The 24,267-nt window shown below is 51.9% G+C and overlaps 14 non-coding genes and 1 pseudogene across 14 annotated transcripts; 3 read left to right on the forward strand and 12 right to left on the reverse strand.

The window, feature by feature from the left end:
* Nucleotides 1-278: 278 nt before the first annotated feature.
* On the reverse strand, nucleotides 279-396 carry LOC126311620 (5S ribosomal RNA; annotated as a pseudogene).
* A 1,282-nt stretch (nucleotides 397-1,678) lies between these two features.
* Nucleotides 1,679-1,797, reverse strand: LOC126311560 (5S ribosomal RNA). Its single transcript, XR_007554691.1, has one exon. It is a non-coding gene; the product is annotated as a 5S ribosomal RNA (ribosomal RNA).
* Nucleotides 1,798-3,079: 1,282 nt separating this feature from the next.
* On the reverse strand, nucleotides 3,080-3,198 carry LOC126311562 (5S ribosomal RNA). Its single transcript, XR_007554693.1, has one exon. It is a non-coding gene; the product is annotated as a 5S ribosomal RNA (ribosomal RNA).
* A 1,282-nt stretch (nucleotides 3,199-4,480) lies between these two features.
* On the reverse strand, nucleotides 4,481-4,599 carry LOC126311563 (5S ribosomal RNA). Its single transcript, XR_007554694.1, has one exon. It is a non-coding gene; the product is annotated as a 5S ribosomal RNA (ribosomal RNA).
* Nucleotides 4,600-5,881: 1,282 nt separating this feature from the next.
* LOC126311486 (5S ribosomal RNA) lies at nucleotides 5,882-6,000 on the reverse strand. Its single transcript, XR_007554624.1, has one exon. It is a non-coding gene; the product is annotated as a 5S ribosomal RNA (ribosomal RNA).
* A 1,282-nt stretch (nucleotides 6,001-7,282) lies between these two features.
* On the reverse strand, nucleotides 7,283-7,401 carry LOC126311488 (5S ribosomal RNA). Its single transcript, XR_007554626.1, has one exon. It is a non-coding gene; the product is annotated as a 5S ribosomal RNA (ribosomal RNA).
* Nucleotides 7,402-8,683: 1,282 nt separating this feature from the next.
* Nucleotides 8,684-8,802, reverse strand: LOC126311489 (5S ribosomal RNA). The gene has a single exon (XR_007554627.1). It is a non-coding gene; the product is annotated as a 5S ribosomal RNA (ribosomal RNA).
* Nucleotides 8,803-10,084: 1,282 nt separating this feature from the next.
* LOC126311564 (5S ribosomal RNA) lies at nucleotides 10,085-10,203 on the reverse strand. The gene has a single exon (XR_007554695.1). It is a non-coding gene; the product is annotated as a 5S ribosomal RNA (ribosomal RNA).
* A 1,282-nt stretch (nucleotides 10,204-11,485) lies between these two features.
* On the reverse strand, nucleotides 11,486-11,604 carry LOC126311491 (5S ribosomal RNA). The gene has a single exon (XR_007554628.1). It is a non-coding gene; the product is annotated as a 5S ribosomal RNA (ribosomal RNA).
* A 1,282-nt stretch (nucleotides 11,605-12,886) lies between these two features.
* Nucleotides 12,887-13,005, reverse strand: LOC126311492 (5S ribosomal RNA). Its single transcript, XR_007554629.1, has one exon. It is a non-coding gene; the product is annotated as a 5S ribosomal RNA (ribosomal RNA).
* Nucleotides 13,006-14,287: 1,282 nt separating this feature from the next.
* Nucleotides 14,288-14,406, reverse strand: LOC126311493 (5S ribosomal RNA). Its single transcript, XR_007554630.1, has one exon. It is a non-coding gene; the product is annotated as a 5S ribosomal RNA (ribosomal RNA).
* Nucleotides 14,407-15,688: 1,282 nt separating this feature from the next.
* LOC126311494 (5S ribosomal RNA) lies at nucleotides 15,689-15,807 on the reverse strand. Its single transcript, XR_007554631.1, has one exon. It is a non-coding gene; the product is annotated as a 5S ribosomal RNA (ribosomal RNA).
* A 539-nt stretch (nucleotides 15,808-16,346) lies between these two features.
* LOC126311495 (5S ribosomal RNA) lies at nucleotides 16,347-16,465 on the forward strand. The gene has a single exon (XR_007554632.1). It is a non-coding gene; the product is annotated as a 5S ribosomal RNA (ribosomal RNA).
* Nucleotides 16,466-17,747: 1,282 nt separating this feature from the next.
* LOC126311496 (5S ribosomal RNA) lies at nucleotides 17,748-17,866 on the forward strand. Its single transcript, XR_007554633.1, has one exon. It is a non-coding gene; the product is annotated as a 5S ribosomal RNA (ribosomal RNA).
* A 1,282-nt stretch (nucleotides 17,867-19,148) lies between these two features.
* LOC126311497 (5S ribosomal RNA) lies at nucleotides 19,149-19,267 on the forward strand. The gene has a single exon (XR_007554634.1). It is a non-coding gene; the product is annotated as a 5S ribosomal RNA (ribosomal RNA).
* Nucleotides 19,268-24,267: the final 5,000 nt, after the last annotated feature.

Raw genomic sequence — 24,267 nt, forward strand, 5'->3', positions numbered from 1 at the left:
TGAGTTTCAAAAACACAGAATTTAAGAACGTATCGAACTGAATACCGAGTACGTCAGTAGTAGACAACAACAAATCCTCAATTAACCAACGATGAATTTCAAAAGCCGAGGGTTTTTCTACGGAACGATCAAACTCGCACTGAACATTGTTCTGTCTCTCTTCACTGTCATCATAAACCAAATCCATTACTTACAGTCAGTAGAAGTTTAACCACGTGGCAAAGGAAGCAGACGACACGCGAGGCGCCGCCGGCCAAGTCGCACAAGGAAGTACTGCTCGCTCGGCACCGAGGTGTTCCCAGGCGGTCACCCATCCAAGTACTAACCAGGCCCGATGTTGCTTAACTTCGGTGATCGGACGAGAACCGGTGTATTCAACATGGTATGGCCGTTGGCGTCCTTACACTGTAGCCGCACGGCACAAGAAGGCTTCGCCTCTCCTCCCAATACACGCAATCGCCATTTTCGGTGGCACATTTGACGCAAAGCACGTCCTTCCACCTCGAAGGCGACGCGCAGTGCGGCGCGCCGCCACGTGGGTCAGACGCACAACACAGCTGCTCGTTGCACCGCCTGTCATTCGTTTGGTTCGTGCGGCCTCCGACACTCGCGGGAGACGCACCTTGTTATTGTTGTCCGTCGCAGGGATTGCGCGCGGCCGGGCGGCGGGTGGACTGCGCGGGGTGTGGCAGTGTCCTGCTGGACCGAGAGAAGCGTTCTCACCTGCCTGACACGCGTCGCGCTTCTAGATATTTGCGTAATTCGCACGGTGCATAATCGGCTGTCACCTTCCGTCCCGACTTGTCCCGACTTTGCTCGACTGCCGCTCGCTGCCGCTCGGGTCGCGGTCCATATGACAGCACAAGCACGAGGAACATCTGCGAGATGGGCGCGGGCCGAACCGGCGTGTCCGAGGCGACGTGTGCGGCCGTTCGGAGCTACCAGAGCAGCTCTGTGCCGCGCCGTGGCGTGGAAAGGTGCGAAAACGTGCACACAAGACACAGGCTTTTCGACAAAGTATCCATCTCTTGTAGCGACGAAAGGTAAATTTTTGTTTACAAATTTGCCGTTGTGCACTGCTACAAAACAATATGCCCTGACGTATTTCACAACATTTCTGTCACTTCATACTGTTTTGTTATTTCCAGAGACTCTTTGCAAGTCTTCCTTGGCGCACTCTTTTCAAACTGAGTTCCTTAATATCGTATCTTACGATAGTTTAAAATCAGTATGGAAGCATCTTTGTCACATGAGAAAGGTAGCATGAAAAAACGGCTGGCAGGGGTAGCGACAAGAAAGCAAGAAATGAAGACAGCCAGAGTTCCCAGGCGGTCGCCGATCCGAATATAAACGTTGTTGCTTATCTTCGGTGGTCGGACGGGAACAGGTTTTTTTTAATGTAGTTAGTTTTTGGAATTTAGCGCTCCTACAAAACAGTAGGCTCTGACGCATTTCAAGAGCACATCTGTCGATTCGCAGTGTTTCGTTATTTTCAACGAGTTCCTAGCACTCTTCCTCCGCGCATTCTTGTACAAACTGAGTTCATTACTGTAATTTCGCATCTTACGTTTAATACAGTAGTTTAAAATGCTTGTGGAAGCATCTTCGTCGCACCTGAGAGTTTGTATGAAAAGAGGGCTGGCAGGTGTAGTGACATAAAATTTAAAAGAAGAGAGGGAGCCAACAGCACCCGGTGTTCCCAGGCGGTCACCCATCCAAGTACTAACTGGGCCCGATGTTGCTTAACTTCGGTGATCGGACGAGAACCGGTGTATTCAACATGGTATGGCCGTTGGCGTCCTTATACTGTAGCCGCACGGCACAAGAAGGCTTCGCCTCTCCTCCCAATACACGCAATCGCCATTTTCGGTGGCACATTTGACGCAAAGCACGTCCTTCCACCTCGAAGGCGACGCGCAGTGCGGCGCGCCGCCACGTGGGTCAGACGCACAACACAGCTGCTCGTTGCACCGCCTGTCATTCGTTTGGTTCGTGCGGCCTCCGACACTCGCGGGAGACGCACCTTGTTATTGTTGTCCGTCGCAGGGATTGCGCGCGGCCGGGCGGCGGGTGGACTGCGCGGGGTGTGGCAGTGTCCTGCTGGACCGAGAGAAGCGTTCTCACCTGCCTGACACGCGTCGCGCTTCTAGATATTTGCGTAATTCGCACGGTGCATAATCGGCTGTCACCTTCCGTCCCGACTTGTCCCGACTTTGCTCGACTGCCGCTCGCTGCCGCTCGGGTCGCGGTCCATATGACAGCACAAGCACGAGGAACATCTGCGAGATGGGCGCGGGCCGAACCGGCGTGTCCGAGGCGACGTGTGCGGCCGTTCGGAGCTACCAGAGCAGCTCTGTGCCGCGCCGTGCCGTGGAAAGGTGCGAAAACATGCACACAAGACACAGGCTTTTCGACAAAGTATCCATCTCTTGTAGCGACGAAAGGTAAATTTTTGTTTACAAATTTGCCGTTGTGCACTGCTACAAAACAATATGCCCTGACGTATTTCACAACATTTCTGTCACTTCATACTGTTTTGTTATTTCCAGAGACTCTTTGCAAGTCTTCCTTGGCGCACTCTTTTCAAACTGAGTTCCTTAATATCGTATCTTACGATAGTTTAAAATCAGTATGGAAGCATCTTTGTCACATGAGAAAGGTAGCATGAAAAAACGGCTGGCAGGGGTAGCGACAAGAAAGCAAGAAATGAAGACAGCCAGAGTTCCCAGGCGGTCGCCGATCCGAATATAAACGTTGTTGCTTATCTTCGGTGGTCGGACGGGAACAGGTTTTTTTTAATGTAGTTAGTTTTTGGAATTTAGCGCTCCTACAAAACAGTAGGCTCTGACGCATTTCAAGAGCACATCTGTCGATTCGCAGTGTTTCGTTATTTTCAACGAGTTCCTAGCACTCTTCCTCCGCGCATTCTTGTACAAACTGAGTTCATTACTGTAATTTCGCATCTTACGTTTAATACAGTAGTTTAAAATGCTTGTGGAAGCATCTTCGTCGCACCTGAGAGTTTGTATGAAAAGAGGGCTGGCAGGTGTAGTGACATAAAATTTAAAAGAAGAGAGGGAGCCAACAGCACCCGGTGTTCCCAGGCGGTCACCCATCCAAGTACTAACTGGGCCCGATGTTGCTTAACTTCGGTGATCGGACGAGAACCGGTGTATTCAACATGGTATGGCCGTTGGCGTCCTTATACTGTAGCCGCACGGCACAAGAAGGCTTCGCCTCTCCTCCCAATACACGCAATCGCCATTTTCGGTGGCACATTTGACGCAAAGCACGTCCTTCCACCTCGAAGGCGACGCGCAGTGCGGCGCGCCGCCACGTGGGTCAGACGCACAACACAGCTGCTCGTTGCACCGCCTGTCATTCGTTTGGTTCGTGCGGCCTCCGACACTCGCGGGAGACGCACCTTGTTATTGTTGTCCGTCGCAGGGATTGCGCGCGGCCGGGCGGCGGGTGGACTGCGCGGGGTGTGGCAGTGTCCTGCTGGACCGAGAGAAGCGTTCTCACCTGCCTGACACGCGTCGCGCTTCTAGATATTTGCGTAATTCGCACGGTGCATAATCGGCTGTCACCTTCCGTCCCGACTTGTCCCGACTTTGCTCGACTGCCGCTCGCTGCCGCTCGGGTCGCGGTCCATATGACAGCACAAGCACGAGGAACATCTGCGAGATGGGCGCGGGCCGAACCGGCGTGTCCGAGGCGACGTGTGCGGCCGTTCGGAGCTACCAGAGCAGCTCTGTGCCGCGCCGTGCCGTGGAAAGGTGCGAAAACATGCACACAAGACACAGGCTTTTCGACAAAGTATCCATCTCTTGTAGCGACGAAAGGTAAATTTTTGTTTACAAATTTGCCGTTGTGCACTGCTACAAAACAATATGCCCTGACGTATTTCACAACATTTCTGTCACTTCATACTGTTTTGTTATTTCCAGAGACTCTTTGCAAGTCTTCCTTGGCGCACTCTTTTCAAACTGAGTTCCTTAATATCGTATCTTACGATAGTTTAAAATCAGTATCGAAGCATCTTTGTCACATGAGAAAGGTAGCATGAAAAAACGGCTGGCAGGGGTAGCGACAAGAAAGCAAGAAATGAAGACAGCCAGAGTTCCCAGGCGGTCGCCGATCCGAATATAAACGTTGTTGCTTATCTTCGGTGGTCGGACGGGAACAGGTTTTTTTTAATGTAGTTAGTTTTTGGAATTTAGCGCTCCTACAAAACAGTAGGCTCTGACGCATTTCAAGAGCACATCTGTCGATTCGCAGTGTTTCGTTATTTTCAACGAGTTCCTAGCACTCTTCCTCCGCGCATTCTTGTACAAACTGAGTTCATTACTGTAATTTCGCATCTTACGTTTAATACAGTAGTTTAAAATGCTTGTGGAAGCATCTTCGTCGCACCTGAGAGTTTGTATGAAAAGAGGGCTGGCAGGTGTAGTGACATAAAATTTAAAAGAAGAGAGGGAGCCAACAGCACCCGGTGTTCCCAGGCGGTCACCCATCCAAGTACTAACTGGGCCCGATGTTGCTTAACTTCGGTGATCGGACGAGAACCGGTGTATTCAACATGGTATGGCCGTTGGCGTCCTTATACTGTAGCCGCACGGCACAAGAAGGCTTCGCCTCTCCTCCCAATACACGCAATCGCCATTTTCGGTGGCACATTTGACGCAAAGCACGTCCTTCCACCTCGAAGGCGACGCGCAGTGCGGCGCGCCGCCACGTGGGTCAGACGCACAACACAGCTGCTCGTTGCACCGCCTGTCATTCGTTTGGTTCGTGCGGCCTCCGACACTCGCGGGAGACGCACCTTGTTATTGTTGTCCGTCGCAGGGATTGCGCGCGGCCGGGCGGCGGGTGGACTGCGCGGGGTGTGGCAGTGTCCTGCTGGACCGAGAGAAGCGTTCTCACCTGCCTGACACGCGTCGCGCTTCTAGATATTTGCGTAATTCGCACGGTGCATAATCGGCTGTCACCTTCCGTCCCGACTTGTCCCGACTTTGCTCGACTGCCGCTCGCTGCCGCTCGGGTCGCGGTCCATATGACAGCACAAGCACGAGGAACATCTGCGAGATGGGCGCGGGCCGAACCGGCGTGTCCGAGGCGACGTGTGCGGCCGTTCGGAGCTACCAGAGCAGCTCTGTGCCGCGCCGTGCCGTGGAAAGGTGCGAAAACATGCACACAAGACACAGGCTTTTCGACAAAGTATCCATCTCTTGTAGCGACGAAAGGTAAATTTTTGTTTACAAATTTGCCGTTGTGCACTGCTACAAAACAATATGCCCTGACGTATTTCACAACATTTCTGTCACTTCATACTGTTTTGTTATTTCCAGAGACTCTTTGCAAGTCTTCCTTGGCGCACTCTTTTCAAACTGAGTTCCTTAATATCGTATCTTACGATAGTTTAAAATCAGTATGGAAGCATCTTTGTCACATGAGAAAGGTAGCATGAAAAAACGGCTGGCAGGGGTAGCGACAAGAAAGCAAGAAATGAAGACAGCCAGAGTTCCCAGGCGGTCGCCGATCCGAATATAAACGTTGTTGCTTATCTTCGGTGGTCGGACGGGAACAGGTTTTTTTTAATGTAGTTAGTTTTTGGAATTTAGCGCTCCTACAAAACAGTAGGCTCTGACGCATTTCAAGAGCACATCTGTCGATTCGCAGTGTTTCGTTATTTTCAACGAGTTCCTAGCACTCTTCCTCCGCGCATTCTTGTACAAACTGAGTTCATTACTGTAATTTCGCATCTTACGTTTAATACAGTAGTTTAAAATGCTTGTGGAAGCATCTTCGTCGCACCTGAGAGTTTGTATGAAAAGAGGGCTGGCAGGTGTAGTGACATAAAATTTAAAAGAAGAGAGGGAGCCAACAGCACCCGGTGTTCCCAGGCGGTCACCCATCCAAGTACTAACCGGGCCCGATGTTGCTTAACTTCGGTGATCGGACGAGAACCGGTGTATTCAACATGGTATGGCCGTTGGCGTCCTTATACTGTAGCCGCACGGCACAAGAAGGCTTCGCCTCTCCTCCCAATACACGCAATCGCCATTTTCGGTGGCACATTTGACGCAAAGCACGTCCTTCCACCTCGAAGGCGACGCGCAGTGCGGCGCGCCGCCACGTGGGTCAGACGCACAACACAGCTGCTCGTTGCACCGCCTGTCATTCGTTTGGTTCGTGCGGCCTCCGACACTCGCGGGAGACGCACCTTGTTATTGTTGTCCGTCGCAGGGATTGCGCGCGGCCGGGCGGCGGGTGGACTGCGCGGGGTGTGGCAGTGTCCTGCTGGACCGAGAGAAGCGTTCTCACCTGCCTGACACGCGTCGCGCTTCTAGATATTTGCGTAATTCGCACGGTGCATAATCGGCTGTCACCTTCCGTCCCGACTTGTCCCGACTTTGCTCGACTGCCGCTCGCTGCCGCTCGGGTCGCGGTCCATATGACAGCACAAGCACGAGGAACATCTGCGAGATGGGCGCGGGCCGAACCGGCGTGTCCGAGGCGACGTGTGCGGCCGTTCGGAGCTACCAGAGCAGCTCTGTGCCGCGCCGTGCCGTGGAAAGGTGCGAAAACATGCACACAAGACACAGGCTTTTCGACAAAGTATCCATCTCTTGTAGCGACGAAAGGTAAATTTTTGTTTACAAATTTGCCGTTGTGCACTGCTACAAAACAATATGCCCTGACGTATTTCACAACATTTCTGTCACTTCATACTGTTTTGTTATTTCCAGAGACTCTTTGCAAGTCTTCCTTGGCGCACTCTTTTCAAACTGAGTTCCTTAATATCGTATCTTACGATAGTTTAAAATCAGTATGGAAGCATCTTTGTCACATGAGAAAGGTAGCATGAAAAAACGGCTGGCAGGGGTAGCGACAAGAAAGCAAGAAATGAAGACAGCCAGAGTTCCCAGGCGGTCGCCGATCCGAATATAAACGTTGTTGCTTATCTTCGGTGGTCGGACGGGAACAGGTTTTTTTTAATGTAGTTAGTTTTTGGAATTTAGCGCTCCTACAAAACAGTAGGCTCTGACGCATTTCAAGAGCACATCTGTCGATTCGCAGTGTTTCGTTATTTTCAACGAGTTCCTAGCACTCTTCCTCCGCGCATTCTTGTACAAACTGAGTTCATTACTGTAATTTCGCATCTTACGTTTAATACAGTAGTTTAAAATGCTTGTGGAAGCATCTTCGTCGCACCTGAGAGTTTGTATGAAAAGAGGGCTGGCAGGTGTAGTGACATAAAATTTAAAAGAAGAGAGGGAGCCAACAGCACCCGGTGTTCCCAGGCGGTCACCCATCCAAGTACTAACCGGGCCCGATGTTGCTTAACTTCGGTGATCGGACGAGAACCGGTGTATTCAACATGGTATGGCCGTTGGCGTCCTTATACTGTAGCCGCACGGCACAAGAAGGCTTCGCCTCTCCTCCCAATACACGCAATCGCCATTTTCGGTGGCACATTTGACGCAAAGCACGTCCTTCCACCTCGAAGGCGACGCGCAGTGCGGCGCGCCGCCACGTGGGTCAGACGCACAACACAGCTGCTCGTTGCACCGCCTGTCATTCGTTTGGTTCGTGCGGCCTCCGACACTCGCGGGAGACGCACCTTGTTATTGTTGTCCGTCGCAGGGATTGCGCGCGGCCGGGCGGCGGGTGGACTGCGCGGGGTGTGGCAGTGTCCTGCTGGACCGAGAGAAGCGTTCTCACCTGCCTGACACGCGTCGCGCTTCTAGATATTTGCGTAATTCGCACGGTGCATAATCGGCTGTCACCTTCCGTCCCGACTTGTCCCGACTTTGCTCGACTGCCGCTCGCTGCCGCTCGGGTCGCGGTCCATATGACAGCACAAGCACGAGGAACATCTGCGAGATGGGCGCGGGCCGAACCGGCGTGTCCGAGGCGACGTGTGCGGCCGTTCGGAGCTACCAGAGCAGCTCTGTGCCGCGCCGTGCCGTGGAAAGGTGCGAAAACATGCACACAAGACACAGGCTTTTCGACAAAGTATCCATCTCTTGTAGCGACGAAAGGTAAATTTTTGTTTACAAATTTGCCGTTGTGCACTGCTACAAAACAATATGCCCTGACGTATTTCACAACATTTCTGTCACTTCATACTGTTTTGTTATTTCCAGAGACTCTTTGCAAGTCTTCCTTGGCGCACTCTTTTCAAACTGAGTTCCTTAATATCGTATCTTACGATAGTTTAAAATCAGTATGGAAGCATCTTTGTCACATGAGAAAGGTAGCATGAAAAAACGGCTGGCAGGGGTAGCGACAAGAAAGCAAGAAATGAAGACAGCCAGAGTTCCCAGGCGGTCGCCGATCCGAATATAAACGTTGTTGCTTATCTTCGGTGGTCGGACGGGAACAGGTTTTTTTTAATGTAGTTAGTTTTTGGAATTTAGCGCTCCTACAAAACAGTAGGCTCTGACGCATTTCAAGAGCACATCTGTCGATTCGCAGTGTTTCGTTATTTTCAACGAGTTCCTAGCACTCTTCCTCCGCGCATTCTTGTACAAACTGAGTTCATTACTGTAATTTCGCATCTTACGTTTAATACAGTAGTTTAAAATGCTTGTGGAAGCATCTTCGTCGCACCTGAGAGTTTGTATGAAAAGAGGGCTGGCAGGTGTAGTGACATAAAATTTAAAAGAAGAGAGGGAGCCAACAGCACCCGGTGTTCCCAGGCGGTCACCCATCCAAGTACTAACCGGGCCCGATGTTGCTTAACTTCGGTGATCGGACGAGAACCGGTGTATTCAACATGGTATGGCCGTTGGCGTCCTTATACTGTAGCCGCACGGCACAAGAAGGCTTCGCCTCTCCTCCCAATACACGCAATCGCCATTTTCGGTGGCACATTTGACGCAAAGCACGTCCTTCCACCTCGAAGGCGACGCGCAGTGCGGCGCGCCGCCACGTGGGTCAGACGCACAACACAGCTGCTCGTTGCACCGCCTGTCATTCGTTTGGTTCGTGCGGCCTCCGACACTCGCGGGAGACGCACCTTGTTATTGTTGTCCGTCGCAGGGATTGCGCGCGGCCGGGCGGCGGGTGGACTGCGCGGGGTGTGGCAGTGTCCTGCTGGACCGAGAGAAGCGTTCTCACCTGCCTGACACGCGTCGCGCTTCTAGATATTTGCGTAATTCGCACGGTGCATAATCGGCTGTCACCTTCCGTCCCGACTTGTCCCGACTTTGCTCGACTGCCGCTCGCTGCCGCTCGGGTCGCGGTCCATATGACAGCACAAGCACGAGGAACATCTGCGAGATGGGCGCGGGCCGAACCGGCGTGTCCGAGGCGACGTGTGCGGCCGTTCGGAGCTACCAGAGCAGCTCTGTGCCGCGCCGTGCCGTGGAAAGGTGCGAAAACATGCACACAAGACACAGGCTTTTCGACAAAGTATCCATCTCTTGTAGCGACGAAAGGTAAATTTTTGTTTACAAATTTGCCGTTGTGCACTGCTACAAAACAATATGCCCTGACGTATTTCACAACATTTCTGTCACTTCATACTGTTTTGTTATTTCCAGAGACTCTTTGCAAGTCTTCCTTGGCGCACTCTTTTCAAACTGAGTTCCTTAATATCGTATCTTACGATAGTTTAAAATCAGTATGGAAGCATCTTTGTCACATGAGAAAGGTAGCATGAAAAAACGGCTGGCAGGGGTAGCGACAAGAAAGCAAGAAATGAAGACAGCCAGAGTTCCCAGGCGGTCGCCGATCCGAATATAAACGTTGTTGCTTATCTTCGGTGGTCGGACGGGAACAGGTTTTTTTTAATGTAGTTAGTTTTTGGAATTTAGCGCTCCTACAAAACAGTAGGCTCTGACGCATTTCAAGAGCACATCTGTCGATTCGCAGTGTTTCGTTATTTTCAACGAGTTCCTAGCACTCTTCCTCCGCGCATTCTTGTACAAACTGAGTTCATTACTGTAATTTCGCATCTTACGTTTAATACAGTAGTTTAATATGCTTGTGGAAGCATCTTCGTCGCACCTGAGAGTTTGTATGAAAAGAGGGCTGGCAGGTGTAGTGACATAAAATTTAAAAGAAGAGAGGGAGCCAACAGCACCCGGTGTTCCCAGGCGGTCACCCATCCAAGTACTAACTGGGCCCGATGTTGCTTAACTTCGGTGATCGGACGAGAACCGGTGTATTCAACATGGTATGGCCGTTGGCGTCCTTATACTGTAGCCGCACGGCACAAGAAGGCTTCGCCTCTCCTCCCAATACACGCAATCGCCATTTTCGGTGGCACATTTGACGCAAAGCACGTCCTTCCACCTCGAAGGCGACGCGCAGTGCGGCGCGCCGCCACGTGGGTCAGACGCACAACACAGCTGCTCGTTGCACCGCCTGTCATTCGTTTGGTTCGTGCGGCCTCCGACACTCGCGGGAGACGCACCTTGTTATTGTTGTCCGTCGCAGGGATTGCGCGCGGCCGGGCGGCGGGTGGACTGCGCGGGGTGTGGCAGTGTCCTGCTGGACCGAGAGAAGCGTTCTCACCTGGCTGACACGCGTCGCGCTTCTAGATATTTGCGTAATTCGCACGGTGCATAATCGGCTGTCACCTTCCGTCCCGACTTGTCCCGACTTTGCTCGACTGCCGCTCGCTGCCGCTCGGGTCGCGGTCCATATGACAGCACAAGCACGAGGAACATCTGCGAGATGGGCGCGGGCCGAACCGGCGTGTCCGAGGCGACGTGTGCGGCCGTTCGGAGCTACCAGAGCAGCTCTGTGCCGCGCCGTGCCGTGGAAAGGTGCGAAAACATGCACACAAGACACAGGCTTTTCGACAAAGTATCCATCTCTTGTAGCGACGAAAGGTAAATTTTTGTTTACAAATTTGCCGTTGTGCACTGCTACAAAACAATATGCCCTGACGTATTTCACAACATTTCTGTCACTTCATACTGTTTTGTTATTTCCAGAGACTCTTTGCAAGTCTTCCTTGGCGCACTCTTTTCAAACTGAGTTCCTTAATATCGTATCTTACGATAGTTTAAAATCAGTATGGAAGCATCTTTGTCACATGAGAAAGGTAGCATGAAAAAACGGCTGGCAGGGGTAGCGACAAGAAAGCAAGAAATGAAGACAGCCAGAGTTCCCAGGCGGTCGCCGATCCGAATATAAACGTTGTTGCTTATCTTCGGTGGTCGGACGGGAACAGGTTTTTTTTAATGTAGTTAGTTTTTGGAATTTAGCGCTCCTACAAAACAGTAGGCTCTGACGCATTTCAAGAGCACATCTGTCGATTCGCAGTGTTTCGTTATTTTCAACGAGTTCCTAGCACTCTTCCTCCGCGCATTCTTGTACAAACTGAGTTCATTACTGTAATTTCGCATCTTACGTTTAATACAGTAGTTTAAAATGCTTGTGGAAGCATCTTCGTCGCACCTGAGAGTTTGTATGAAAAGAGGGCTGGCAGGTGTAGTGACATAAAATTTAAAAGAAGAGAGGGAGCCAACAGCACCCGGTGTTCCCAGGCGGTCACCCATCCAAGTACTAACCGGGCCCGATGTTGCTTAACTTCGGTGATCGGACGAGAACCGGTGTATTCAACATGGTATGGCCGTTGGCGTCCTTATACTGTAGCCGCACGGCACAAGAAGGCTTCGCCTCTCCTCCCAATACACGCAATCGCCATTTTCGGTGGCACATTTGACGCAAAGCACGTCCTTCCACCTCGAAGGCGACGCGCAGTGCGGCGCGCCGCCACGTGGGTCAGACGCACAACACAGCTGCTCGTTGCACCGCCTGTCATTCGTTTGGTTCGTGCGGCCTCCGACACTCGCGGGAGACGCACCTTGTTATTGTTGTCCGTCGCAGGGATTGCGCGCGGCCGGGCGGCGGGTGGACTGCGCGGGGTGTGGCAGTGTCCTGCTGGACCGAGAGAAGCGTTCTCACCTGCCTGACACGCGTCGCGCTTCTAGATATTTGCGTAATTCGCACGGTGCATAATCGGCTGTCACCTTCCGTCCCGACTTGTCCCGACTTTGCTCGACTGCCGCTCGCTGCCGCTCGGGTCGCGGTCCATATGACAGCACAAGCACGAGGAACATCTGCGAGATGGGCGCGGGCCGAACCGGCGTGTCCGAGGCGACGTGTGCGGCCGTTCGGAGCTACCAGAGCAGCTCTGTGCCGCGCCGTGCCGTGGAAAGGTGCGAAAACATGCACACAAGACACAGGCTTTTCGACAAAGTATCCATCTCTTGTAGCGACGAAAGGTAAATTTTTGTTTACAAATTTGCCGTTGTGCACTGCTACAAAACAATATGCCCTGACGTATTTCACAACATTTCTGTCACTTCATACTGTTTTGTTATTTCCAGAGACTCTTTGCAAGTCTTCCTTGGCGCACTCTTTTCAAACTGAGTTCCTTAATATCGTATCTTACGATAGTTTAAAATCAGTATGGAAGCATCTTTGTCACATGAGAAAGGTAGCATGAAAAAACGGCTGGCAGGGGTAGCGACAAGAAAGCAAGAAATGAAGACAGCCAGAGTTCCCAGGCGGTCGCCGATCCGAATATAAACGTTGTTGCTTATCTTCGGTGGTCGGACGGGAACAGGTTTTTTTTAATGTAGTTAGTTTTTGGAATTTAGCGCTCCTACAAAACAGTAGGCTCTGACGCATTTCAAGAGCACATCTGTCGATTCGCAGTGTTTCGTTATTTTCAACGAGTTCCTAGCACTCTTCCTCCGCGCATTCTTGTACAAACTGAGTTCATTACTGTAATTTCGCATCTTACGTTTAATACAGTAGTTTAAAATGCTTGTGGAAGCATCTTCGTCGCACCTGAGAGTTTGTATGAAAAGAGGGCTGGCAGGTGTAGTGACATAAAATTTAAAAGAAGAGAGGGAGCCAACAGCACCCGGTGTTCCCAGGCGGTCACCCATCCAAGTACTAACCGGGCCCGATGTTGCTTAACTTCGGTGATCGGACGAGAACCGGTGTATTCAACATGGTATGGCCGTTGGCGTCCTTATACTGTAGCCGCACGGCACAAGAAGGCTTCGCCTCTCCTCCCAATACACGCAATCGCCATTTTCGGTGGCACATTTGACGCAAAGCACGTCCTTCCACCTCGAAGGCGACGCGCAGTGCGGCGCGCCGCCACGTGGGTCAGACGCACAACACAGCTGCTCGTTGCACCGCCTGTCATTCGTTTGGTTCGTGCGGCCTCCGACACTCGCGGGAGACGCACCTTGTTATTGTTGTCCGTCGCAGGGATTGCGCGCGGCCGGGCGGCGGGTGGACTGCGCGGGGTGTGGCAGTGTCCTGCTGGACCGAGAGAAGCGTTCTCACCTGGCTGACACGCGTCGCGCTTCTAGATATTTGCGTAATTCGCACGGTGCATAATCGGCTGTCACCTTCCGTCCCGACTTGTCCCGACTTTGCTCGACTGCCGCTCGCTGCCGCTCGGGTCGCGGTCCATATGACAGCACAAGCACGAGGAACATCTGCGAGATGGGCGCGGGCCGAACCGGCGTGTCCGAGGCGACGTGTGCGGCCGTTCGGAGCTACCAGAGCAGCTCTGTGCCGCGCCGTGCCGTGGAAAGGTGCGAAAACATGCACACAAGACACAGGCTTTTCGACAAAGTATCCATCTCTTGTAGCGACGAAAGGTAAATTTTTGTTTACAAATTTGCCGTTGTGCACTGCTACAAAACAATATGCCCTGACGTATTTCACAACATTTCTGTCACTTCATACTGTTTTGTTATTTCCAGAGACTCTTTGCAAGTCTTCCTTGGCGCACTCTTTTCAAACTGAGTTCCTTAATATCGTATCTTACGATAGTTTAAAATCAGTATGGAAGCATCTTTGTCACATGAGAAAGGTAGCATGAAAAAACGGCTGGCAGGGGTAGCGACAAGAAAGCAAGAAATGAAGACAGCCAGAGTTCCCAGGCGGTCGCCGATCCGAATATAAACGTTGTTGCTTATCTTCGGTGGTCGGACGGGAACAGGTTTTTTTTAATGTAGTTAGTTTTTGGAATTTAGCGCTCCTACAAAACAGTAGGCTCTGACGCATTTCAAGAGCACATCTGTCGATTCGCAGTGTTTCGTTATTTTCAACGAGTTCCTAGCACTCTTCCTCCGCGCATTCTTGTACAAACTGAGTTCATTACTGTAATTTCGCATCTTACGTTTAATACAGTAGTTTAATATGCTTGTGGAAGCATCTTCGTCGCACCTGAGAGTTTGTATGAAAAGAGGGCTGGCAGGTGTAGTGACATAAAATTTAAAAGAAGAGAGGGAGCCAACAGCACCCGGTGTTCCCAGGCGGTCACCCATCCAAGTACTAACCGGGCCCGATGTTGCTTAACTTCGGTGATCGGACGAGAACCGGTGTATTCAACATGGTATGGCCGTTGGCGTCCTTATACTGTAGCCGCACGGCACAAGAAGGCTTCGCCTCTCCTCCCAATACACGCAATCGCCATTTTCGGTGGCACATTTGACGCAAAGCACGTCCTTCCACCTCGAAGGCGACGCGCAGTGCGGCGCGCCGCCACGTGGGTCAGACGCACAACACAGCTGCTCGTTGCACCGCCTGTCATTCGTTTGGTTCGTGCGGCCTCCGACACTCGCGGGAGACGCACCTTGTTATTGTTGTCCGTCGCAGGGATTGCGCGCGGCCGGGCGGCGGGTGGACTGCGCGGGGTGTGGCAGTGTCCTGCTGGACCGAGAGAAGCGTTCTCACCTGGCTGACACGCGTCGCGCTTCTAGATATTTGCGTAATTCGCACGGTGCATAATCGGCTGTCACCTTCCGTCCCGACTTGTCCCGACTTTGCTCGACTGCCGCTCGCTGCCGCTCGGGTCGCGGTCCATATGACAGCACAAGCACGAGGAACATCTGCGAGATGGGCGCGGGCCGAACCGGCGTGTCCGAGGCGACGTGTGCGGCCGTTCGGAGCTACCAGAGCAGCTCTGTGCCGCGCCGTGCCGTGGAAAGGTGCGAAAACATGCACACAAGACACAGGCTTTTCGACAAAGTATCCATCTCTTGTAGCGACGAAAGGTAAATTTTTGTTTACAAATTTGCCGTTGTGCACTGCTACAAAACAATATGCCCTGACGTATTTCACAACATTTCTGTCACTTCATACTGTTTTGTTATTTCCAGAGACTCTTTGCAAGTCTTCCTTGGCGCACTCTTTTCAAACTGAGTTCCTTAATATCGTATCTTACGATAGTTTAAAATCAGTATGGAAGCATCTTTGTCACATGAGAAAGGTAGCATGAAAAAACGGCTGGCAGGGGTAGCGACAAGAAAGCAAGAAATGAAGACAGCCAGAGTTCCCAGGCGGTCGCCGATCCGAATATAAACGTTGTTGCTTATCTTCGGTGGTCGGACGGGAACAGGTTTTTTTTAATGTAGTTAGTTTTTGGAATTTAGCGCTCCTACAAAACAGTAGGCTCTGACGCATTTCAAGAGCACATCTGTCGATTCGCAGTGTTTCGTTATTTTCAACGAGTTCCTAGCACTCTTCCTCCGCGCATTCTTGTACAAACTGAGTTCATTACTGTAATTTCGCATCTTACGTTTAATACAGTAGTTTAAAATGCTTGTGGAAGCATCTTCGTCGCACCTGAGAGTTTGTATGAAAAGAGGGCTGGCAGGTGTAGTGACATAAAATTTAAAAGAAGAGAGGGAGCCAACAGCACCCGGTGTTCCCAGGCGGTCACCCATCCAAGTACTAACCGGGCCCGATGTTGCTTAACTTCGGTGATCGGACGAGAACCGGTGTATTCAACATGGTATGGCCGTTGGCGTCCTTATACTGTAGCCGCACGGCACAAGAAGGCTTCGCCTCTCCTCCCAATACACGCAATCGCCATTTTCGGTGGCACATTTGACGCAAAGCACGTCCTTCCACCTCGAAGGCGACGCGCAGTGCGGCGCGCCGCCACGTGGGTCAGACGCACAACACAGCTGCTCGTTGCACCGCCTGTCATTCGTTTGGTTCGTGCGGCCTCCGACACTCGCGGGAGACGCACCTTGTTATTGTTGTCCGTCGCAGGGATTGCGCGCGGCCGGGCGGCGGGTGGACTGCGCGGGGTGTGGCAGTGTCCTGCTGGACCGAGAGAAGCGTTCTCACCTGCCTGACACGCGTCGCGCTTCTAGATATTTGCGTAATTCGCACGGTGCATAATCGGTGACAGCCGATTATGCACCGTGCGAATTACTGCGCACTGCGCCTTCGAGGTGGAAGGACGTGCTTTGCGTTAAATGTGCCACCGAAAATGGCGATTGCGTGTATTGGGAGGAGAGGCGAAGCCTTCTTGTGCCGTGCGGCTACAGTATAAGGACGCCAACGGCCATACCATGTTGAATACACCGGTTCTCGTCCGATCACCGAAGTTAAGCAACATCGGGCCCGGTTAGTACTTGGATGGGTGACCGCCTGGGAACACCGGGTGCTGTTGGCTCCCTCTCTTCTTTTAAATTTTATGTCACTACACCTGCCAGCCCTCTTTTCATACAAACTCTCAGGTGCGACGAAGATGCTTCCACAAGCATTTTAAACTACTGTATTAAACGTAAGATGCGAAATTACAGTAATGAACTCAGTTTGTACAAGAATGCGCGGAGGAAGAGTGCTAGGAACTCGTTGAAAATAACGAAACACTGCGAATCGACAGATGTGCTCTTGAAATGCGTCAGAGCCTACTGTTTTGTAGGAGCGCTAAATTCCAAAAACTAACTACATTAAAAAAAACCTGTTCCCGTCCGACCACCGAAGATAAGCAACAACGTTTATATTCGGATCGGCGACCGCCTGGGAACTCTGGCTGTCTTCATTTCTTGCTTTCTTGTCGCTACCCCTGCCAGCCGTTTTTTCATGCTACCTTTCTCATGTGACAAAGATGCTTCCATACTGATTTTAAACTATCGTAAGATACGATATTAAGGAACTCAGTTTGAAAAGAGTGCGCCAAGGAAGACTTGCAAAGAGTCTCTGGAAATAACAAAACAGTATGAAGTGACAGAAATGTTGTGAAATACGTCAGGGCATATTGTTTTGTAGCAGTGCACAACGGCAAATTTGTAAACAAAAATTTACCTTTCGTCGCTACAAGAGATGGATACTTTGTCGAAAAGCCTGTGTCTTGTGTGCATGTTTTCGCACCTTTCCACGGCACGGCGCGGCACAGAGCTGCTCTGGTAGCTCCGAACGGCCGCACACGTCGCCTCGGACACGCCGGTTCGGCCCGCGCCCATCTCGCAGATGTTCCTCGTGCTTGTGCTGTCACATGGACCGCGACCCGAGCGGCAGCGAGCGGCAGTCGAGCAAAGTCGGGACAAGTCGGGACGGAAGGTGACAGCCGATTATGCACCGTGCGAATTACGCAAATATCTAGAAGCGCGACGCGTGTCAGGCAGGTGAGAACGCTTCTCTCGGTCCAGCAGGACACTGCCACACCCCGCGCAGTCCACCCGCCGCCCGGCCGCGCGCAATCCCTGCGACGGACAACAATAACAAGGTGCGTCTCCCGCGAGTGTCGGAGGCCGCACGAACCAAACGAATGACAGGCGGTGCAACGAGCAGCTGTGTTGTGCGTCTGACCCACGTGGCGGCGCGCCGCACTGCGCGTCGCCTTCGAGGTGGAAGGACGTGCTTTGCGTCAAATGTGCCACCGAAAATGGCGATTGCGTGTATTGGGAGGAGAGGCGAAGCCTTCTTGTGCCGTGCGGCTACAGTATAAGGACGCCAACGGCCATACCATGTTGAATACACCGGTTCTCGTCCGATCACCGAAGTTAAGCAACATCGGGCCCGGTTAGTACTTGGATGGGTGACCGCCTGGGAACACCGGGTGCTGTTGGCTCCCTCTCTTCTTTTAAATTTTATGTCACTACACCTGCCAGCCCTCTTTTCATACAAACTCTCAGGTGCGACGAAGATGCTTCCACAAGCATTTTAAACTACTGTATTAAACGTAAGATGCGAAATTACAGTAATGAACTCAGTTTGTACAAGAATGCGCGGAGGAAGAGTGCTAGGAACTCGTTGAAAATAACGAAACACTGCGAATCGACAGATGTGCTCTTGAAATGCGTCAGAGCCTACTGTTTTGTAGGAGCGCTAAATTCCAAAAACGAACTACATTAAAAAAAACCTGTTCCCGTCCGACCACCGAAGATAAGCAACAACGTTTATATTCGGATCGGCGACCGCCTGGGAACTCTGGCTGTCTTCATTTCTTGCTTTCTTGTCGCTACCCCTGCCAGCCGTTTTTTCATGCTACCTTTCTGATGTGACAAAGATGCTTCCATACTGATTTTAAACTATCGTAAGATACGATATTAAGGAACTCAGTTTGAAAAGAGTGCGCCAAGGAAGACTTGCAAAGAGTCTCTGGAAATAACAAAACAGTATGAAGTGACAGAAATGTTGTGAAATACGTCAGGGCATATTGTTTTGTAGCAGTGCACAACGGCAAATTTGTAAACAAAAATTTACCTTTCGTCGCTACAAGAGATGGATACTTTGTCGAAAAGCCTGTGTCTTGTGTGCATGTTTTCGCACCTTTCCACGGCACGGCGCGGCACAGAGCTGCTCTGGTAGCTCCGAACGGCCGCACACGTCGCCTCGGACACGCCGGTTCGGCCCGCGCCCATCTCGCAGATGTTCCTCGTGCTTGTGCTGTCATATGGACCGCGACCCGAGCGGCAGCGAGCGGCAGTCGAGCAAAGTCGGGACAAGTCGGGACGGAAGGTGACAGCCGATTATGCACCGTGCGAATTACGCAAATATCTAGAAGCGCGACGCGTGTCAGGCAGGTGAGAACGCTTCTCTCGGTCCAGCAGGACACTGCCACACCCCGCGCAGTCCACCCGCCGCCCGGCCGCGCGCAATCCCTGCGACGGACAACAATAACAAGGTGCGTCTCCCGCGAGTGTCGGAGGCCGCACGAACCAAACGAATGACAGGCGGTGCAACGAGCAGCTGTGTTGTGCGTCTGACCCACGTGGCGGCGCGCCGCACTGCGCGTCGCCTTCGAGGTGGAAGGACGTGCTTTGCGTCAAATGTGCCACCGAAAATGGCGATTGCGTGTATTGGGAGGAGAGGCGAAGCCTTCTTGTGCCGTGCGGCTACAGTATAAGGACGCCAACGGCCATACCATGTTGAATACACCGGTTCTCGTCCGATCACCGAAGTTAAGCAACATCGGGCCCGGTTAGTACTTGGATGGGTGACCGCCTGGGAACACCGGGTGCTGTTGGCTCCCTCTCTTCTTTTAAATTTTATGTCACTACACCTGCCAGCCCTCTTTTCATACAAACTCTCAGGTGCGACGAAGATGCTTCCACAAGCATTTTAAACTACTGTATTAAACGTAAGATGCGAAATTACAGTAATGAACTCAGTTTGTACAAGAATGCGCGGAGGAAGAGTGCTAGGAACTCGTTGAAAATAACGAAACACTGCGAATCGACAGATGTGCTCTTGAAATGCGTCAGAGCCTACTGTTTTGTAGGAGCGCTAAATTCCAAAAACTAACTACATTAAAAAAAACCTGTTCCCGTCCGACCACCGAAGATAAGCAACAACGTTTATATTCGGATCGGCGACCGCCTGGGAACTCTGGCTGTCTTCATTTCTTGCTTTCTTGTCGCTACCCCTGCCAACCGTTTTTTCATGCTACCTTTCTCATGTGACAAAGATGCTTCCATACTGATTTTAAACTATCGTAAGATACGATATTAAGGAACTCAGTTTGAAAAGAGTGCGCCAAGGAAGACTTGCAAAGAGTCTCTGGAAATAACAAAACAGTATGAAGTGACAGAAATGTTGTGAAATACGTCAGGGCATATTGTTTTGTAGCAGTGCACAACGGCAAATTTGTAAACAAAAATTTACCTTTCGTCGCTACAAGAGATGGATACTTTGTCGAAAAGCCTGTGTCTTGTGTGCATGTTTTCGCACCTTTCCACGGCACGGCGCGGCACAGAGCTGCTCTGGTAGCTCCGAACGGCCGCACACGTCGCCTCGGACACGCCGGTTCGGCCCGCGCCCATCTCGCAGATGTTCCTCGTGCTTGTGCTGTCATATGGACCGCGACCCGAGCGGCAGCGAGCGGCAGTCGAGCAAAGTCGGGACAAGTCGGGACGGAAGGTGACAGCCGATTATGCACCGTGCGAATTACGCAAATATCTAGAAGCGCGACGCGTGTCAGGCAGGTGAGAACGCTTCTCTCGGTCCAGCAGGACACTGCCACACCCCGCGCAGTCCACCCGCCGCCCGGCCGCGCGCAATCCCTGCGACGGACAACAATAACAAGGTGCGTCTCCCGCGAGTGTCGGAGGCCGCACGAACCAAACGAATGACAGGCGGTGCAACGAGCAGCTGTGTTGTGCGTCTGACCCACGTGGCGGCGCGCCGCACTGCGCGTCGCCTTCGAGGTGGAAGGACGTGCTTTGCGTCAAATGTGCCACCGAAAATGGCGATTGCGTGTATTGGGAGGAGAGGCGAAGCCTTCTTGTGCCGTGCGGCTACAGTATAAGGACGCCAACGGCCATACCATGTTGAATACACCGGTTCTCGTCCGATCACCGAAGTTAAGCAAAATCGGGCCCGGTTAGTACTTGGCTGTCTGCCCGCCTGGCAACACCTCGGTGCCGAGCGAGCAGTACTTCCTTGTGCGACTTGGCCGGCGGCGCCTCGCGTGTCGTCTGCTTCCTTTGCCACGTGGTTAAACTTCTACTGACTGTAAGTAATGGATTTGGTTTATGATGACAGTGAAGAGAGACAGAACAATGTTCAGTGCGAGTTTGATCGTTCCGTAGAAAAACCCTCGGCTTTTGAAATTCATCGTTGGTTAATTGAGGATTTGTTGTTGTCTACTACTGACGTACTCGGTATTCAGTTCGATACGTTCTTAAATTCTGTGTTTTTGAAACTCAAATCTTCCGATCTGTGTGATGCTGTTGTTTCTGTTAATGACGGTATTCGCAAATTTCGCCACCTTAACGGAAATATTAGTAATGTAACTGTGTCTCACGCTGGTTTTGGTGTTCGACAAATACGGATCTTTAACCTTCCGTTTGAAATTCGCAACGACACTATTTCTCGTCACTTGCGGCCATATGGCACTGTGTTATCTGTTGTGAAGGAGAAATGGTCGTCTGCATACATTTTTCAAGTCGAGAACGGTGTGCGGAGCGTGAAAATGGTTGTCAGGCAACACATTCCGTCCTTTATTTTGGTCAACGGCCACCGTGCGTTTGTGACTTATAGTGGACAGCCTCAAACTTGTTCATTTTGCAATGGTGTCGGTCATTACCGGCAAGACTGCCCGAAACGCAAACGGCCCGCTCAGTTACCGATTGACGACAGTTTGCGCGGGGCCAGCTTTGCCTCTGTCGCCGCCACGGTCTTAGGTACAGCCCCCCCCGCACCTTCGCGCCGCGTGGCCGATGCTAACCTCGCTGCCTCCGCGGTTGCCATGGATGTGTCCCCTCCCAGCAGTGACCTTGTTTCTGAGTCTGACGATTCTGCACAGGCTACAGCTACTGTCCAGGCTGCCGAAATTCTGTCTCTGCCCGATGTTTCACTTGCAACTGTGTCCGAACCCGCGCCTACGTCGGCGACTGATTTAGTGTCGACAGCTGTTTCGCAGACTGTGTCGGTACCGGAATTCTCTGGTACGGTGACTGACTTCGTTGACGTGGCCGCCAGTGCTCCCGTTCCCACTGCTGCCGTGGACTCGCAGGATTTTTTTGCGACTCCGAAACCGCGGCGTGATGAATTTCCGTCTCGAAGTTCTAGCAGGCAACGTGCACGCAGTGTCGGTCGGTCGCCTTCCTCAGGCAGGGGGTTTACACGACCGGACCGCAGCCCGTCTCCGGCTGACCGTTCCCCCGCCGCTTCCCGGCAGTCGCGGGTTGGTCGGCAGGACTCACAACAGCGTGTCGCGCGTCGGGACCTAGACCCCGAGCGGCGGCAGTCTCAGGCTTCCGGCTCCGGGCGTCAGACACAGCAATCACAACGTCATCAACAACAACGGCGTGCCGCTTCTCGCCAGCGTTTGCCTGACGATCCTAACGTTGCCGATCAGAAGCGTGACGTCGCTGTTCGACATTTACGAACCGTTTTAAGTCAGCAGCCCGTTGGTTCCGATTCAGTTGTGACGGCCGACACGGCTTTGGCTGTGGCGACGCCGCAATTGCCGACGAAACGGAAGGCCGAAGACACCCACCAGCGTCGTGTCTGTCCTTCTGCCCCCGAGCGAGTGCCGACTTCTTCCGACGTGGAGATGCCCGCCGTTGATCCTTTATCGGTAGCTTCCGGTAGCGCAGATTCTGGGACCGCGTCCACCCCCACTCCCGTCCACCCCACTGCGTGGGCGGAGGACGTGGAAGGTGGTGAGACGACTTACTGATTCCTTTGTTGTCCCCTAATCCGGTTGACGGGAATTAAAACCCGTCCTTTTAGCATACCTTTTATCCTTTTGGTGGCTGGAATTCCGTCCATGTCTGCTGTCTGTTTTTAAATGAGGAGTTTTTTGTGCTTGTGTCTTTTAATTGTGTATGGAGCCTGAGCGTTGCTCGTGGAATATTTTAACTATCAATGTTAACAAGCTGAGTAATTCACACAAGTTGTCGGCCTTACTCGCTTTTTTACATGATTCCCATTGTCATGTGGCATTCTTACAGGAAGTTACGCGTCAGGCTCTGTTGTTTTTACTTGACACTTCTGATTTTACTGTCGTTGATAATGTAATGTCGGACGAACAGACTGGTACTGCCATCTTAATTCGTCCGGAATTTGATGTTGGCAATCTTGAAATATTGCCAAATGGCCGCGCTATTGCATGTACCATTAACGGTGTTGCTTTTGTTAATGTGTACGCTCATGCCGGTGACAAACCAGCGCGCAATAAGTTTTATGGTCAGGATCTTTGTCAACTTCTCCATCACAATCGTACTGACTTAGTGATTGGTGGTGACTTTAATGCAGTCATTGATGGTCGAGATCAGGCGCCGCGTCCTAACTGGTGCCAGGAATTGCGTACGTTGGTTGACAGCTTTCGGCTCCGGGACACGTGGCGTGTCCTTAATCCGGACAAGACGCATTTCACGCACTTTTACGCCACCGGTCACAGTAGACTCGACAGGATCTATGTGTCTTCGCCGCTCGCCGCCCACGTCCGGAAGGCGGACGTGTTGCCGGTCATTTTTTCAGACCATTGCGGCTACTTGTGTCAGCTCCTCCTACCACGTGCGCGCCCTACTCGGCGCAACAATACTTGGAAATTTAACTGTAGTCTTTTGGACGATGCCAGTCTCACGTCTCAGTTTACTGCGTTGTGGCGCAAGCTCTTGCGTGATAAAGGCGATGACGGCAATACTCTCGTTTGGTGGGTGGGGGTAGCCAAGCCGGCTATTAGGCGTTTTTTAATCGATTTTAGTCTCGATGCGGCGCATTGGCGTCGGTCGACGACACGTTTTTACCAGGACTGTTTAAAGGATCTCGCTCAGCGGGTCACGGCGTCTCCTGACTTGCTTCCTGTTTTTAATCAATTTAAGGCCAAGCTCCTCGATGATCTGCGTCGGAAGGGTGTTGGGGCTATCGCGCGGAGCCAACCGGTGGGTGACGTAGAAGGGGAACCGCTCTCTCTTTACCACCTACACAGGGAGCGCCGGCGGCGCGAGCGGTTGGCTATCCGTAAATGGATCCAGCAGGATGGCACGTCCACCTCAGATGGTGCGGCCATTGAGCGGGAAGTTCACGCGCATTTTGCGACGCTCTTTAGACACGTGGACGTAGACGCCGCGGCGCTGCGCGATTTTTTGCAGAGAGTGCCACGTGTGTTAACGAGACAGGATAGGGCTGTTTTAAATGAACCTTTTACGTTTGATGACTTAGATGCAGCTGTGAAACGGAGTCCTAGGGGCAGGTCCCCTGGACTGGACGGGATTCCCGCAGAATTTTATTTAAAATTTTTCCGTTTTTTAAGTCGTGTTTTAATTGACATCATGAATGAGATCCATAACGGCGTTGATATTCCGGCGGAATTTTCCGAAGGGCGCATTGCACTCATTCCGAAATCGACCACAACACCACATCTCGACAGTGTTCGTCCGATAACCTTACTGAACGCCGACTATAAAATTATAGCACGGTGCATCACTCACAGACTGACGAACGTTATGCCGAAGGTGGTGAGTGAACATCAGACGTGTGCTGTCAGGGACCGTAACATTTTCGATGCTGTCCTGGCGT

Source organism: Schistocerca gregaria, unplaced genomic scaffold (genome assembly GCF_023897955.1).
Source record: "Schistocerca gregaria isolate iqSchGreg1 unplaced genomic scaffold, iqSchGreg1.2 ptg000431l, whole genome shotgun sequence".
NCBI lineage: Eukaryota > Metazoa > Arthropoda > Insecta > Orthoptera > Acrididae > Schistocerca > Schistocerca gregaria.